Here is a 15884-nt window from a genome sequence, read left to right on the forward strand (position 1 = left end):
AGCCTTACCTTGGCAGTAGCCAGTATCGCCCATATGAACAGGAGGAATGATCGCAGTGAGGAAATCCTCCTTTAGTGTTCATGACTGTTGTTTTAAGACAGACTTGAAAAACTGTTAAGCTGTCCTTCAAGTACTAAAAGTCGTGTTAATTACTAAAAGAGCAACAGAGCACAACTGGGAAACAGCAACAATGAGGCACATACAGATACAAGATTATTATGAATACATGATTACTTATATATAGAGAAACATTAAATTGAACATGCTCAACAATTCTGACAAACGATTAATTTCAAACAAACTAATTTTCAAACAAAATGCTGAACATTCACTTGTTCAAGCTTCTCGACTTCAATGATTTGCTGCTTTTTTCACAGCCTCTTTAACAACTGACTTGCAGTGAAAATTGATTGTGGGTGTAAGTTTTACTGTGGCATGTTTGAGGACCGGCATTTGGAGCGAAATGGTTAAATAAACAGTATCTCATTCACACAGTACAGGAACTGTCTTCTCTTGCAACACGACCGGTAACAGGAGATCAGTATTTATGTGGTAATGTAAGAAACAAACAAGACACAAAGACACAACTGAAAAGCAACAACAAAGGCTGCAACTGAGACACATTTATTAACTGAAAAGTTACAGTTTTGTCAACCTCTGCTGTGTAGCTAGGTCATTCAATGGCTATGATTTCATTAACTGTTTGCTTTTAAGTCATATACAACATTAAGACATGTAATGTTACACCCTAACTTTAATACATTTTTGTAATACACATTACACATTAATAAAACAACCACACTCTACATTCCTGCACTTACCATGTGACACCCAGTTTATTTAAATTACATTAAAATTACAGGGAGCTTGAAGTTTTGAGTTGATAGTTAACATGTTAAAAGTTTAACTTATTGGCTATAGCTAACAGTTAGCCTTACACACAATACAGCAGGATTCATGTAATATTCATGCTTAAGAAACAGGTATGTTTAAAGTGCAATAGAAATAAAAAGGAGTGTTTCCAGCCTGGGTAGCCAAAATTGAGTCGTCACAGCACTAGCTCTCTTTTCCAGTCGCTGGTATGACAAAGAACAACATAAAAGATTATATTTTTTATGCAAATAATGAAGCTTTTTTGTGGCAGAAGGTTCTTTGATTCGGGGGATAAGCCTGGGATTCCTCACTGAACCTTTTTATGAGAGAGACCGTATGCTAGTTAAAATCTAACAATTAAAAAAGATGTTTTGATTTAACAGGGCCTTCACAAAGCTTTAGATTATAATACACTAACAATAAAACATATGGATGAAAACATATTTTCTGATCTGTAATTTGTCTTTTTTCTCTATTTCTCTGTATTATACCACCAAACTGACATTCAGCCTTATGCTCTGTTTAACAAAAATAGGACTCTTTCAGGCTCGTGGGCACAGGATTCAATTGTGCCTCCTACCGCAACTCTTGAACAGAAAATGGGGAAATACTGGTGCACGTTATAGACTTGTGGTTTTTCCACTCTGAATGAGGCCACTCAAATCCAAATCCTGTCTGTGCCACTGTTTCCCTGTTTTTCTGAGTCAGACTATATCCTTAATTGCCTTTCTTGTTGCACTGTGGTCCTGTGTGTAATACTAAACCCTGCAGTTATGGTCACAAAGACATAGACAATGCAATTTGTGCTGCAATTGTACTTTGATCACTGTCCATAGACCGTAATTTAATAGCCAGATTTCATAATCACATAATTATATTAATCCACTGTAAAATTATTTGGTGGCCAGAGTCTAAATGGCAAGCTGTGAGTGAGAGGGAATACATGACATTATGTAATGTGTCAAAGCTCAACAACCTCTATTCTGTTGTGCTGGGTGTCATAATTCTTTTGTCATCATGTGGGAACCCACCTGCAGCAGCCATGTCCTGACACATTTTGGATCTTGATACATGCCACAGTTCATTAAAACCAGACTCAAGACTGGAACAGTCAAAAAAAGTGACACTTAAAAAGTTTCACTACACAAACAGACATATCAAAAAGACAAATATTACATAAATTCTCAGAGCAAACACCTTCTCTTGCACAGTCGCACGTCAGCAGCATCGGCAACAAACCAGCAACAATTTGAAAAACACATGTATTTCCAATCCAATCAGCTGCCTCATACTCAGATACTGTATTTCCAAAGTTTGACCTCCCCTGTTGCAGATAGTAAGTTTAAAGGTCAGGGGTTCAAACTCAGTCCAACCAGGGTTTTCCACAAGGATCTCAGCAGTAAACAAGTCCTCAGTGCAGACTGCAGAAATCCAGAGCTAAGAATTTACATTGGTTTCAGGATAAGAATCTATTGCCAAACAGTGTTATGTCTGGAATTTGCTGATGGGAGCGCAAACAGTTCTGCCGGCTCTCAGTCACCGTCTTCCTCTCCCTGGCTCCCTCCTTTCTTTTAACTAGTCTTTCCACTTCACCCTCTGTCTCTACTCTTCTTCCATCCTCCTTACATCCATCACCCCTGTCTCCTCACTTCCTTCCTCCCTTTCTCTCAGACTCTCTTCGCGCGCCTCCTATCTCCTCTCTGAACTATCTCTTTAGATCTCTTCCTTCCACATTTTCTTTTGCAACCGCTCTTGCAAAGTGTCTTTCCTCCACCCTTTTTCTCCTTTTCGCTAGGATAAGAAAAAAATAAAACAATATGTATGTTGTTATGTCTGACCAGAAATTCAAATTCCACCAGCATACCAGAACAGCTTAACATTCTCTTGGGTTTGGATCTCCCCACTTCCTCTCCTTTCCATTCCCCCAACCCCTCTCCCACACACTCCTCTCTGCACTCTCTGTAGTTTCATTCCTTCTTTGTTTGCCCATTGTATGCCTCTCCTCATTACCTGAATCCCAAAAAAGTAAGGAAATGAGCTTGATCATAACTGTCTCCAATACATCCACAATTGAAGGTCTAAAAACTTTTCCTCAGTAAATAATGAAAACACTGACATCCTTGTGTTATATTCATATGTCCAGAACTCTGAGATTTGTGATCACCTCAGTCCGTTTATGACAATTTCTATCCTGCATTGTAAAAAGCTATTTACCAAAGTGTGTTTTGGCTTCAATAATTTATGAAAACCTCAAAGATTAAAACATTTCTGCAGTAAACCCAAAAAAACCCTGTTGTACTGTACATGCCCTCATTATATCCTGTCTGAGCTATATTTCAATTCCCTGTACTTTGGCATTGTAAAGAGTCTCCTGCTTTCAGCTCGTTCAAAGTGCAGCTTCCAGGCACTGAGACACAGGATCATATTACACTAACCCTTGCATTGCTTTGCTGATTATCTACCACTTTTATTAATTATGGTATTAATATGTTACTAATAACCTAACCTGAATGCCCAGATGTTACTTCCACGCAGGTACATTATAAATCTTTTCACTCCACATGTGCCAACTCACTCTCCTCAGACACTGAAATTTCTGGTTGTTCAGAGTTTAAACTAAGAAGCAAACGTGACCACGCCTTTGCCTTTAAAGAAGTAATCTGACCATTTAGAATTACACTGACTTCCTCAATATGTACTTTATGTGAGTGTCTTTAGTTTTGCAGGTACTTGGTCATAAATCATAAGTAATGGACAAGTTTAATGATGATGGCACTAGATGAAAAGTTAGTGATTAAAATTCATCCTGTGGGGAACATGAATGTCTCTACCTAATTACATAGCAATCCCTCCAATAGCTGTCAAGAAATTTCACTAAAAACCACAAATATCGACCTCACGGTGGCACTGGAACAAAATTCAAGGGGTCACCAATATCATTATGATATATTGTCTATGCACCAAAACTGTCTACACAAAAATTTGTGCCAATCAATTTTTATTGATGTTGAGATATTTCACAGGATAAATGAAAACGTTGACAGGTTGGTGGCGCTATAGAGTTAAAGTTAGGGATCACAAAAGTCATTAAGATGAATCCTCTGGGGGCCATGAATACCTGTAGCAGATTCAATTTTAATCCCTCCAATGGTTGTTGAGATATTCCACTAAAAAACAAAAATGTCAGTCTCAAGGTCGTATCAGAAGAAAAGTCAGGGGATCACCAAAGGCTTTAGGCCTCATCCTCTGGAGACCATGAATGTCTGTGCAAAATTTTATGGCAATCCATCCAATAGTTGTTGGGATATTTCAGTCTGAACCAGAGTGGTGGACCAACCAACTGATATATCCATCCCTGTCGAGCCCAGAAGTTGTATGTTCCAAATTGTCCAAATATTGGATGAGGAGTTGACATCCTCATATTTCCAGACAACAGAGGAAAACACTGTATACATCCAGAAAAGAGCTGGTATACGCTACAGTCTATATGTGATAGAGGTGTTAGACTTTGTATGTTCAGAGAAAGAAGTGGTGCACTCATTCATAGAGGAAGGTTGTTACACTCTGTATGATTACAGTAAGAGGTATATGCCTAAAGCCGTTGTTCACAATGGGACAATAGGATTATATTCACAAAAGTCTGTTCTTTCTCTCACTTCTCTTGCTGTCTGAGTCTCTCTCGCCCTCCCATGCGCTCCGGCTGCCACTGGCCTAGTGGGACAATGCACTTACATAACCAATCCTTCTCTGTAATCCCAGCCTGTGTGGCCCCTCCCACCCCCGCCTACCCTCCTCTCTGTCTCTCTTCTCTTTCTCTTCCAATCTCTCTCCCCCTCCCCTCCTGATGATGGTGGTGGTGGTGGTGGTGGTGGTGGGGGGGGGGACTCCCCTTATGTCCAGTTTACTATGGAACAGACATGACCTCTTAATCTTAATCTCACCCAGTTACATGTATGCTCAGCTTCAAGACTAATCGCACGGTCTCTTTCTCTCACATCTGATAGTTTCACATTGCTGTGCACTTGATCAGGAGAGTCAGATATTGGTAAATTGCACTTAACCATAGTGATAGCTGACAAGTTTATCTTCTTTTCTTGGATTTTTGTTTTGATTTTGTTATAATTTATTAAAGCCTGATAAAGGGACACAATAATTAAAAAGACCCTTTTTTAAAACTCTAAGTTAGGAAGTTGAGGTTTTCTTATATCTACATCAAATGTCAATTAATGTTCTCAGTAATAGGATATCTAGAGACCCTTATGTAAAAGTAACTGGACCTGCTTTTGAAGGTGTTCTGCTACTTATTCGATCATTAAATCATTATGAAGCTATTTTGGTTTAAGGGAAAGGGGTGCAAGGGAAAATTCACTAGATAAAAATAGGCTGCTGACTGACGTGAACAAGTCAAAGCAGAATGAAGTGAAAGTAAAGTGAAACGTAAACGACACTGTTGACAACCAACACTGATTCTCTGGGGATGGTGCAGGTGTTTCTGTGTGTGTGGGTGTGTGCTAGGGAGGGTGGGCTTGTTGGGGAATGAAGTGATTATTATGTTGGGTTGAATAGCTTCATGAAAGCTGGAAATGAACTGTAGGGTAGGAATTTGTTTCTTGTGGAACAGCCTTCCCAATCAGCAGGGGCAGCACAGACCCCAGACTCTTAAAAAAGGCCTAAAAACCTTCTATTCAGGAAGGCTTTTTCATCTTAACTCTTATTATTATTGTTTTCTTTATGTTGTTTGCTCTGTTTTATTAATACAGTAGCACTTTGAGTTTCACTATGAATGAAAAGTACGGGACAAATTAAATGTATTATTATTTCATTATATATATATATATTATATATATTATATATATTTGGAAATAATTTTATATTTGTTGGACGGCATTGGATGGTGATCCAACTGTAGGCTATTATAACAGGATTATAACAGAGGTACTGACTGAGTGCTTGCGGTTCTGCGATTCGTGCAGAGCGCGCTCCCGCGACAAACTTCAACAACTGCGCGCTCCAGAGCGGCTGGTACTTAAAGGCTGGCGTCTCGTCTCTGTTTCAAGAGCAGTGCGAGTGTGTGTACATCGAGCTAACGAATGAAAGACGACCAAGATCGACCCTGTGTCCATCACGTCGCCATACATTCACCCCATTTATCTGCAGGGAATTAAAGGATATTTCGTCCGAGGTAAGCCGGGTGTGCCGTGGCCAGAGAAACATCGTATTTTCGAGTGTAACTAGTGTGTGTTGGGGGGAAAACAACAGCCCTGCTGTTAGCAGACGTTAGCTTCCTTCATTAGCGCGCTGCTAATGTTGGCTGTTGGCAAAAAAGCTGGCTAGCCGTGCCGCTAGCTTGTTTGTTACCTTGGCGTTTTTAAAATGCACACTCGTTTGTGTTGTGCAGTCAAATGGCATGCCTGGCGAGCAAACATTATTGTTAACGTGCAGTGAACTGTGCATGAAAACCGTGAAGGTATCGGTTTCTCTGCTTGTTCACACACACTAAGCTAACGAGTCACCGATTTAGCTAGCTAATATGCTAACGTTATGTGGAGCTGCTTTACGGCAAGACAAGGCCTTGTATGTCTGTAACAGTTAATGCTAGCGAGGGTACGCCGTTGTCTGCCTTGCCAGACAAGGCCATTTTGCTTTCAAAGCAGGTTAGATCAGGTCAACAGAAACCCATCATGGCATTGTTTTGTGTAGCAGCGTTACTGCCATAACCTGGTTTTGTGACTGGTGTAGAGGAAGTGATGAGTAATGTTTACTCAAAGTAAGGACTGTGGCTGCTGTCAGAGAGCCACCGTGACTGTGTGTGACTGCGTGTGTTTGACCTGTCTATAAAGAGGAGGACGACTGAATGTCAGCTTTTAGCCTTAGTGGTAATTGTTCGGTAGATGACTTACAACTGCGTTACTGAACACACGTTATAGTGTGCAAATGAATGCAGCAGTTACGCCGATCGCATCATTGTCAGCAACATGGACACCTGTGGAGGTGTTATATCTGGCTAACGCAGGTTGACGTTGGATGGATCTGAGCTGAGTTACATGAGGTCATCAACCCTAATGAACCCCTAAGAAGAAAGGTGTACAGTAAGTTGTTAGGCCTAAAATGTACAACATGCTTTTAGTAACTTGTAGACACGTGGAAGTTACTACAGTGTCGTCAATGCAAAAGCTTCAAATATAAAACTGCAACATTAAAGGCACAGATTGCAGCTATATGATGTGTTCTGTTTGCACGTTTGAAAACTCTTTGCCTTTGGCCTGTGTCTTGCAGCGATGGGAGATCATTTATTCACTGTTTATGAATGTAGAATAAAAAACAACTTATGTCTTCAGTTTTGACTGAAACCACATTCTGGCAGAGACATGTTCACATGCCAAAAGCAACACTTTTTAAATGTGCGATTGTGTCCAAGTAGTCATAGGACGTGGTGGTGTGCATGTCTGCTAAAGTTTTGAATGACCAGAAATGACTGTATGGGACATTTTTTTAAGGGCAACAGAGATGTGGTCTCCACTGACTAAACCACTGACAGCAATGTGTGTCATATATTTGTATGTGATTTCAGTTCTCTGGCTGACTGCATCTCATCAGTGGAAAATACTCCAAAGGCTAACTTATGGTCACTGTGTTGCTCAACAGAAATCGAGGAGTCGCGCAATGTTTTCAATTTATGCCTCGGCCAAAGGTTTTGGTGGTCTCCCTGGCAAGCAGATGCTATCCTACAGCCAGCTAGTTCAGTATCATCCTGACCAGGACTCACTAAACAAGGATGTTACAAGTTATCTTAAGTTACAGACCAAAATATTAGGGGTGTCATGATTCTTCAAATCCACGAATCAATTTGACTTTCAATTTTCACGATTCAATTCCATTTTCAGTACTGACAGCTATGCCGTTGTTAGACTAACGAGTCTTGATTTGTAAAGATCAACAAATCATTGGTTTTATGCCCTGACAACTGTCATTTACATTTTTTAATTGTTATTTAAAAAGATAGATGACATGGTATCAAGTGTGATATAACCGCCATATTTTATGGTCAAATTTAAATAATTTATTTAAAATGTAACAACAATAACCTATTTCACCAGTCAATTGGAAAAAATATTGTTAAACACAAAAACAAAAAGAAGAGCCACTAAATGGCAGAGGGGTTCTTTGCAACAACAGCTTTAGTTTCCTCACGTGCAGCAAAGTGTTTGTGTTGCACTCGTCTCACAGCCGGCTGTACATAGAGACCAATGTTATTAGTCCAGCTCGGAGAAGGGCTTGTTTTGGTGAAAATTAGGTTGTAGCTTGTCGTTTGTGTAGTAACGTTTCACTTATGAGATCTTGATTCGGGACGTTTGAATATGTCACTATGTTTCCAGCTTCCTGAAGTGTGTAGCAAGCTGTAGTTTTTCTGTCAACAACATATTTACACAACTCACGGGGAAGGCAAACTGTTGCCACACCGGTGACTTCAGGGAAGCAGGAGGATTTTCCAGTTCTGTTATTTCTCCATCATCTCCGACTCCAGCAGTGGCCATGAGGTCTTGAAAAGTAATGCAGCTGCAGGCTATCAGGAAGTCACGCTGTGTCTTTTTTGAAATGTGTTTTTTCTCTTCGTATGCACACTAGTAAGTGGCGTGGAGAAAAAAAAAATACCCGGAGAATCACTGATCCTGCTCTTGATTTCGAAGGTCGAAATCAGACACTCATTTCGATCAATTTTAGAATTGAAATCATGACACTCCTACAAAATATCAATAAGGAAATTCAGTGAAAAGTACAATCTCCATGGCAACGTTAGCAGACCTGCCAATCTGTACGCATTTTGTGTAGAAGGTACGCATTTTGTGTAACATCAAAGTATGCTGGTATGATTTGTCACTAAACTAACCAAAGACACTCACACCTGTGAGTTGAATTGTGCACATGCAGTATTCACAGTGTTTCCCCTATAATTGTACAGGCCTGGCAGGCTGCTAGGCTAATGAGAACTCCCACCAGGCTGAAAAATATATATATTCTTTTAAATGCCAAAAATAACACCAAATATCCATTCATTCAGAAATCAATAGTGTTTGGCAGCCTCTGGGCAGCACTGTTTCAAAACGTAGGTCAACATCTGTTTTGTTTCCTGGGAAACTCTTGGTAGCATTACTCCTTCTTTAAAAGAATAGGGCAGAGCGTAAGCAAGTGAGTGGTTAAGTGAGAGAGCGAGCGGCAGAAAAGTAATGGTGAATATGAGCGGAACAGAGGAAAAGGTTAGCAGTAAGTTGTCAGTCTGGCAGTAAATGTACAGACTACAGTGTGTCACTTAATAAATGCTGCAGCTTGTCAAGACCAAGAAAAGTCTTATCTGTTGTTTGCCTGTCTGCTGGAAAAGTGAAGGGATTAGCTCCAAAGTTAGCAACAAAGGGTTAGCCTAACCTGACGACGCTAAACAGAGAAATGGAGAACGGAGAAGTGTGTGCTGCCCCCTTCCCCGCCAGGCCAAAGCAGTCAACTTAGAGGAAAACTAACTCAAATCTAACAACAAGAGGCAGCAGCGTCTAGTCTGCCGAAAAGCAAAAGAAGAAGAGGTCGACCAATCACAGCATCAGATTCATTCCCCTGTCTTCACCCAAATATCAGGCGGGGATGATCCTGATTGACAAACGCGTAATGTCATTTCAAGAGACTGCAAATGGACAGCAACACGACATCGATTTTATCTCTCTCGTTCCCCCTCCTCACTCTGGCTGGCTGGTTCCTCAAGTGAGGATGGTTCTGTTAACTCCTTTACAAAGGAAACAGGACTGGGGTGGACGTGAAAAGGTGAAATTGTGAATTGAGTTAACTTAACGCAGACCTGCCAATAACTAATAACGTAATTTGCAAGCTAGCTTTCTTGTTCACCAGGTATTTAAGTTGACAAAGTAACATTAAGTTATATTGTCTGTGTGTCGCAGATTGTTAAACTTGACTTTTCACATCACTGTATTTATTGTTGTTGTTATTATTATTATTATTATTATTATTATTATTATTATTATTATTATTATTATTGCAGCCAAACCCGTAGCTGTAATGAGAGGAGCAGGATGGGAAAAACAATGATTGCATGTGCCACAGAAATAATGTTACCTAGAAAGTTACTAGGAGGTGTGTGTGTGTGTGTGTCTGTGTGTCTGTGTGTCTGTGTGTCTGTGTGTCTGTGTGTGTGTCTGTGTGTGTGTGTTGGCAATGTAGTCTATAACTACTACTACTCTAGAAAAATTTCAAGGAAAAGAAACATCCCCCATTGTAAACTAAGTACAATATGTAAGGAGGGATGTGATTACTTCTGCAGTTTCAACAGCCATGTTCATATTCAGCCTGTATTGTTATTAGGTCATCGTATAATGAGAACAGTTGTATTAACCAGCTCTAAAATATTTATGTCACTATGGCCCCAAAATAGTCTGTTTAAGCTGGTTTGGATTTTACAGCTACATTGTCATCATCTTTTCAAATTAGCTGAAAATCATATTTTATAAAAAAAAAATCACATTGGCTTAAAGTTTGATTATTGTGGAGGTGTAAACAACAGAAACAATGTAAATGCAGCAGTAGTGGTAGTCTAGTGTGTAGTAGTAGTGAAATTGTTTGTTGGTAAGCTGTGTTTAGGTGAAAGACAAATGGACAAACAGACATAAATGACCAACTAACAGTTTTGGCATCTGCAGATATTTTTGTGAATGATCCATTGATTGTATCAAGAATTTTTATATTAGTGCTTCCCTCACTTTTTTGTTTGTCTGTTGCATGTATGCAAATGATTTACTGTTATGTGTATGTATGCAAATTATGTACAGTAATTTATTGTGCGAACAGCAGTGATTTGCATCTGACACATCTAGGTTGCTGAAGTGGTACTCATAATTCGTCCAGGGTTTGCAGGTCTGAGTAAGTAATACTATCCAGGCACATTGCACGACAAGATATGACGTCCAAGTGTGCGACATGAAAGGAAAAGTGTTGAGTGACAATTTTTTTCTTTTGAAAATATGTCATTTCTGTCGAGTGACACTTATCAAAAGTGTTGAGTGACCTACTACAAATCAGCCTTAATGCTGGTAAACACAAACACGTAGATGTGTGTGCTGTGCAGTGCAGTCTGTCAGAAAAAGCCCAGGGCTTTCTGCAGAGTATTTAAGTGGAGGTGCACTGCTACATAGGTGGTAAGCTCTGCTTAACCAACTTTCTGTGGGTGAGCCTAAGTCGGTTTGTCTTCTTGAATGCACATAAATAGTCCATCGGCTATAAATTCAGTTTGTTGCTGATGGTCGAAGTGTTTGTCTTATATAAAATATTGACAATACTGATTTTAGAAAATGACAACCAGAAAGGTCCACATTTTCTTGACTAATCTTAAAGACGAACATTCAAAAACCAAATGAGAAAATGTGCTATTTGTTTTTTGGCTGGACGGCAACAACGGAGCCAGCCTTACACATGGGAATGTCTGTCCGTTACTGAGTGATGCACTTACACCATTTGTCGGCCGGCCGAGTGTTGGAGTTTCTTCATTGGCCATTGCTCTTTCAAAACGAATCAGCGTCCTCAGGGGGCGTGTACAGCGCTTCCACTGACTGCAGCTCATTCCAAGTCCGCAAAGAGCGCCCTGCAGCCGAGCCAGCAGACGCCCCACCTCAGTCTGTGCCTGGACTCCCACGCCATGATTGACCTGAGCCTTGGCGGGTCTCTCCTTGGGATGATGTCGACAGCTCACCCAGTGGTGAGCCTGGGGCTGCAGCACATGAGAAACCTCCGACGGCTGGCTCGCGCGGCTTCGGCTGCATCTGAGCTGGGACAAACAGCGCAAGCTCACAGAGTAGGAGAGAAAACAGCTCTCCATGCACCGGGAGGCATGAGGGAGAGCGCACAGTTAAAGCACCGCAAATAACAATCACCCTGACAAAACACTCAATACAGAGTGAGTCAGAAACACGAGAGACATCTGCAGATAGAAACAGATGAAAGAATTAGAGTGGTTTAAGTTCTCCTTCAAATCCAACATCCCAAGATATAGTGGAAAGTATTGTTCTTGCAATTACATATATACCCTTTTTTGACTCCAATGCAGCTTAACCTTGTCATGTGATATGCTACTTAAGTACACTTTAACAACAAATATTACTGGGACCACTACAGAAAATTGCAGTTGAACATTTAATATCCAGGAAGTCACATTATAGACACTACCACTGACTATCCCTGTAATAAATTGGCCATAATTTGACACATTGACCATACACGGTCCAGCCATATAATAGGTTTTTACCCAGTTAAAAAAGATGTGATGCAAAAGCAGATACTACCTGTCCTTATTTTGCATTACTAGGATTTTATGACCAGCAGCTGAAGCCTGGTGTAGCAAGTGTGGGTAGTACAAAAAGGCACAAGGCAGGTTTGAAAGCTGAACTTGTCATTTTATACATTTTATGTATTTTAACATGTCTGGTGTGATCAGGTGTTTTGTTTTGTTTTTTATCATTTAATTTACAACCAACTACATGATACTGGTCATAAAGCTGGGCAAGTGGAAACCTGCCTAAAGCTCAACCATAAACTGTAGGAGAAGCATTATTATTTATTATTAAGAATTACCTGTGGTCATCAAAGTCCATGTAATGATGAGGAGGATATCTAACAGTCTGCACATGTACACACCATCACAGTCCTGAGAGGTGCTCTAATCAGCAAAAAAAAAGGGACAACACCTGTGATGCTGTACCAAAGGTGTGTAGCCACTTGCAATCCTGAGCAAAAAATGCAAAAAAAAATGGTGCTTTTTTTTCTGACTGTGCGTAGTACAGTGTTGGTTGACTGTAGTATACTGTAGCAACAGAGATGACCTGTTGACCTGATGGTTTTCTGTAGCTTTTAGTGAGGCTTAGTCGGTTAGTAATGTAGCTACCGGGGTGGTTTTCATATGGGACGGATGGTGACAGATGCCAAGATGATGGATAGGAAAGACTTATCCTCATGAAATCCGCATACTCAGTAAATTGCAAAAAAAAAAAAAAAATAGAGGATGTTTTCTTTTTCATATTTTGTGTAGTTGAATGGAAAAGCTAGCTTTGTGCCCAGTTGTAGTGCCACAAACTCAGTAACTGCTAGCAGTAGGGTTGTAACTGTTAGCAAAGATCATGTTTTGTATGCTGTTGTCAGGTCATCATTGTTTTTGGGACAGCAGGAAAAACAACAACTGCAATTCTTTACAGTTAAATTAAAAAAAAAAAAAAAAAAAGCTTTAATAGTGTCTCATTGACCATCAATTGTAATAAGTAATAAAATAATGATGAGATTTGGCATTTTTGCATCACAAAACCAAAACTCTGCACACACATAGTAACATATGCTGATGAATATGTGTTTGTTAGATGTCTTTTGATTGTATGTAGAGCTTATCAGCTTGGTGTTTCTGATATTCCTCTCATCAAATTTCCCTTACGCAGAGATAATGGGCCGCTTACAGCTGATGTAGGTCCACCAGTGGGATATTCTCAAGCTGACGGGTGTTGTTTTTGTGAACGGTTGCAGGATAAAGTGATTCCACTCAGTGTTTGGGTCTTCTCCAGAGTGGTAAAGTCTACCACCTATCTGTAGGTACAGTATTTGGTGGCGGATTTGGTTGATATTGTGTGATGTGCAGCAAGGATTATGTAACTGCATATGTGTGCTGACAGGTTCATTAGATTGGTTGTAATGCCCTGTGGTGTTGTCACTCCTGGAGTATGCTGCTTGCATAAGTTTGTACTTAATGTACTTTTTGAATCTGAAAAGGTGATGCACTTGTTTCTTTCAGTACCAGCTTATGTATGAAAAGTTTGGCAAGAGTGACAAAATCAAACAATATTTGAACAAATGTCGCAATGTATAATTACCTGGTACTTTTATATGATTGTTGGTGCTTACAGGCAAAATTTAAATGTAGACAAGGGTTGAGTAAGATGCTGTGTGAATGTGTGTGTGTGTGTGTGTCAGCAGACCTTTGCTTTTTCACTGTCCTGGCACAGCATCAGAAGCACATGTCCAGTGAACAGAGCTCAGCTCTTCCTAACCAGAATGACAGCTGTTTCTGCCTTGTGTGTGTGTGTGTGTGTGTGTGTGTGTGTGTGTGTGTGTGTTAGAAACATAGTGACTCATTGGCTCTGAGGCAGTGAGGTAATTCTAGATCTGTTACTAATGCCAGAGGGACTCCCTGCTTGCTTTATGGCTCTCTTTGTGTTTCTGTGTGTGTGTGTGTACATGCATGGTGCACATATGTCTATGCGTTGCGACACAAGGTGTGCGTGCGTGCGTGCGTGTGTGTGTGTGTGTGTGTGTGTGTGTGTGTGGAGTTGGTTTTGCCTCTGCCCTGACATCTCAGCTCTGTGTGGCTTCTCCATGGTAACAAGCTGCTAAGCTGCACTGTTACTCAGTAGTTTTCCTGCTGTGGAGTGGTGACTACCAAAGTAAAAGAAGTCACAGCATTACCCCCTAAAGGAAATGTTCATGTGTTGTTATTTGTATCATTCAGGGATTCTTTTTGGGACCGGGGCTGGCTACTCCTTTTTTTTTTTTTTAATACATCATGTGTCACTATCTATAATGATCTAATCTATTGAACTTTCATCCTAAAGATGTAATAAAATACATCTCAGTGAGCCTGGGCGGTGTTCAGAACGGCATTAGAGGGACAGTAATGTACAGTCAGCAGGGAAATGGTCATTCATCTGATTCGCCAAGGCTCCAGTCTGTGTATCAGCAAGCCCGTCTCTTCTTCTGAAAAGCCCTATCAACTGCCAAGGACTATTTATATTTGATTCTGTGCTCTGACCAAGCGCTCGTCATGCATCCAAAAATCTGTACCTGACATAAAGGACTGGTTACTGTCTCATCAGAACTTTTGAGTACATTTTAACAGACCCAAACAAACGAGACTCCAGATAATACAGTTTACACTTGCCACTTGCCGATGCACTGCCTCGTGTTTGTAAAGAGTGGTTTCCTCATGTGGTTTAATTCTCCTAGCTCTGAGCCAGATGAAAGAGCCTCTCATTAAAAGTGAATTGGCTCTTAACTGGCGCATTCAAAACTTCCATTGGCTCGCTCAACAGTGCATTATGCAGTAGTCTAATGTTTCCCTCATTAACACTGATTTAGTTTTTCTTTTGGCAGTGATGCATATAGGGTGCTTTTTAGATATGTGTATAACAGCTTATATTGGGGCTGGCTAATTAAGGGAAAAGGTGAGATGCAGACATGCCTGCTCTCTGTCCAAATCGCAGGACTCTTCATACAAGAGGGACCTATTACATAATATAGTGGATACACTGAGGTTGGTAAATTCTTGCATTTTGATTGCCTGACTAAACATGCAACATGTGAGGGGAGAAAAATTGCACAAACCTGAGGGGGATTAGCAATTTAAGTTTGATTCAAGCCGGGTCTGCACTGCTGGTTTTTGGGCAGTCAGGGTAGGGGAGGGTTAGATAGCATTTTATCAAGTTTGAATCCAGTATTGCATCCAAGTATCAAATGCAAAGCCTTTCTAATGCTTTAACAAATATTATTAGGTGTTCTTTTCACATTTGCAAGTAACTAAAGTGTTTTGTTGGATGAGAAGGCAAAACACTACTGACTGTAGTGTCATCTTAGCTAATGTACACAACCTGAAAAAGCAATGAGGAGCATAATGTATGAAAAGTTAATTAAATATATCTGACACATTGAATTAACAGCTGTAGCCTACTGTACTTCAAGAGCTCCTTACTCCAAATACTAAGGTACTCCAAATACTGATTCAGCTCTGCTAAACTGATCAGATTAAATGTTGATATGAATCAAAGTTTAACTGGGAGATTATTAAATTGTTGCGAGGTCCAGTGGTGGTCATACAGCGGTGTTACTGAAACGAGGTATCTTTTCACCCACAAACAATATTTGGCTGAATGCAGACACCGACTACAGAGAGCACGTTAACCAGAGAACAGCCAAACTTTTCATTTGAG

The 15884-nt window shown here is 40.2% G+C and overlaps 1 protein-coding gene across 2 annotated transcripts in view; it reads left to right on the forward strand.

Annotated features, from left to right (window-relative positions):
• Positions 1-5849: 5849 nt before the first annotated feature.
• siah1 (siah E3 ubiquitin protein ligase 1) overlaps positions 5850-15884 on the forward strand; it is a 29857-nt gene continuing 19822 nt past the window's right edge. For both annotated transcript variants that reach the window (XM_042412638.1, XM_042412637.1), the window contains exon 1: positions 5850-6055. The gene's annotated coding sequence lies outside the window, so the exon portion shown is untranslated. The remainder of the gene's footprint in view (positions 6056-15884) is intronic.

The sequence above is a fragment of the Thunnus maccoyii genome, chromosome 5, assembly GCF_910596095.1.
Source record: "Thunnus maccoyii chromosome 5, fThuMac1.1, whole genome shotgun sequence".
Lineage (NCBI taxonomy): Eukaryota > Metazoa > Chordata > Actinopteri > Scombriformes > Scombridae > Thunnus > Thunnus maccoyii.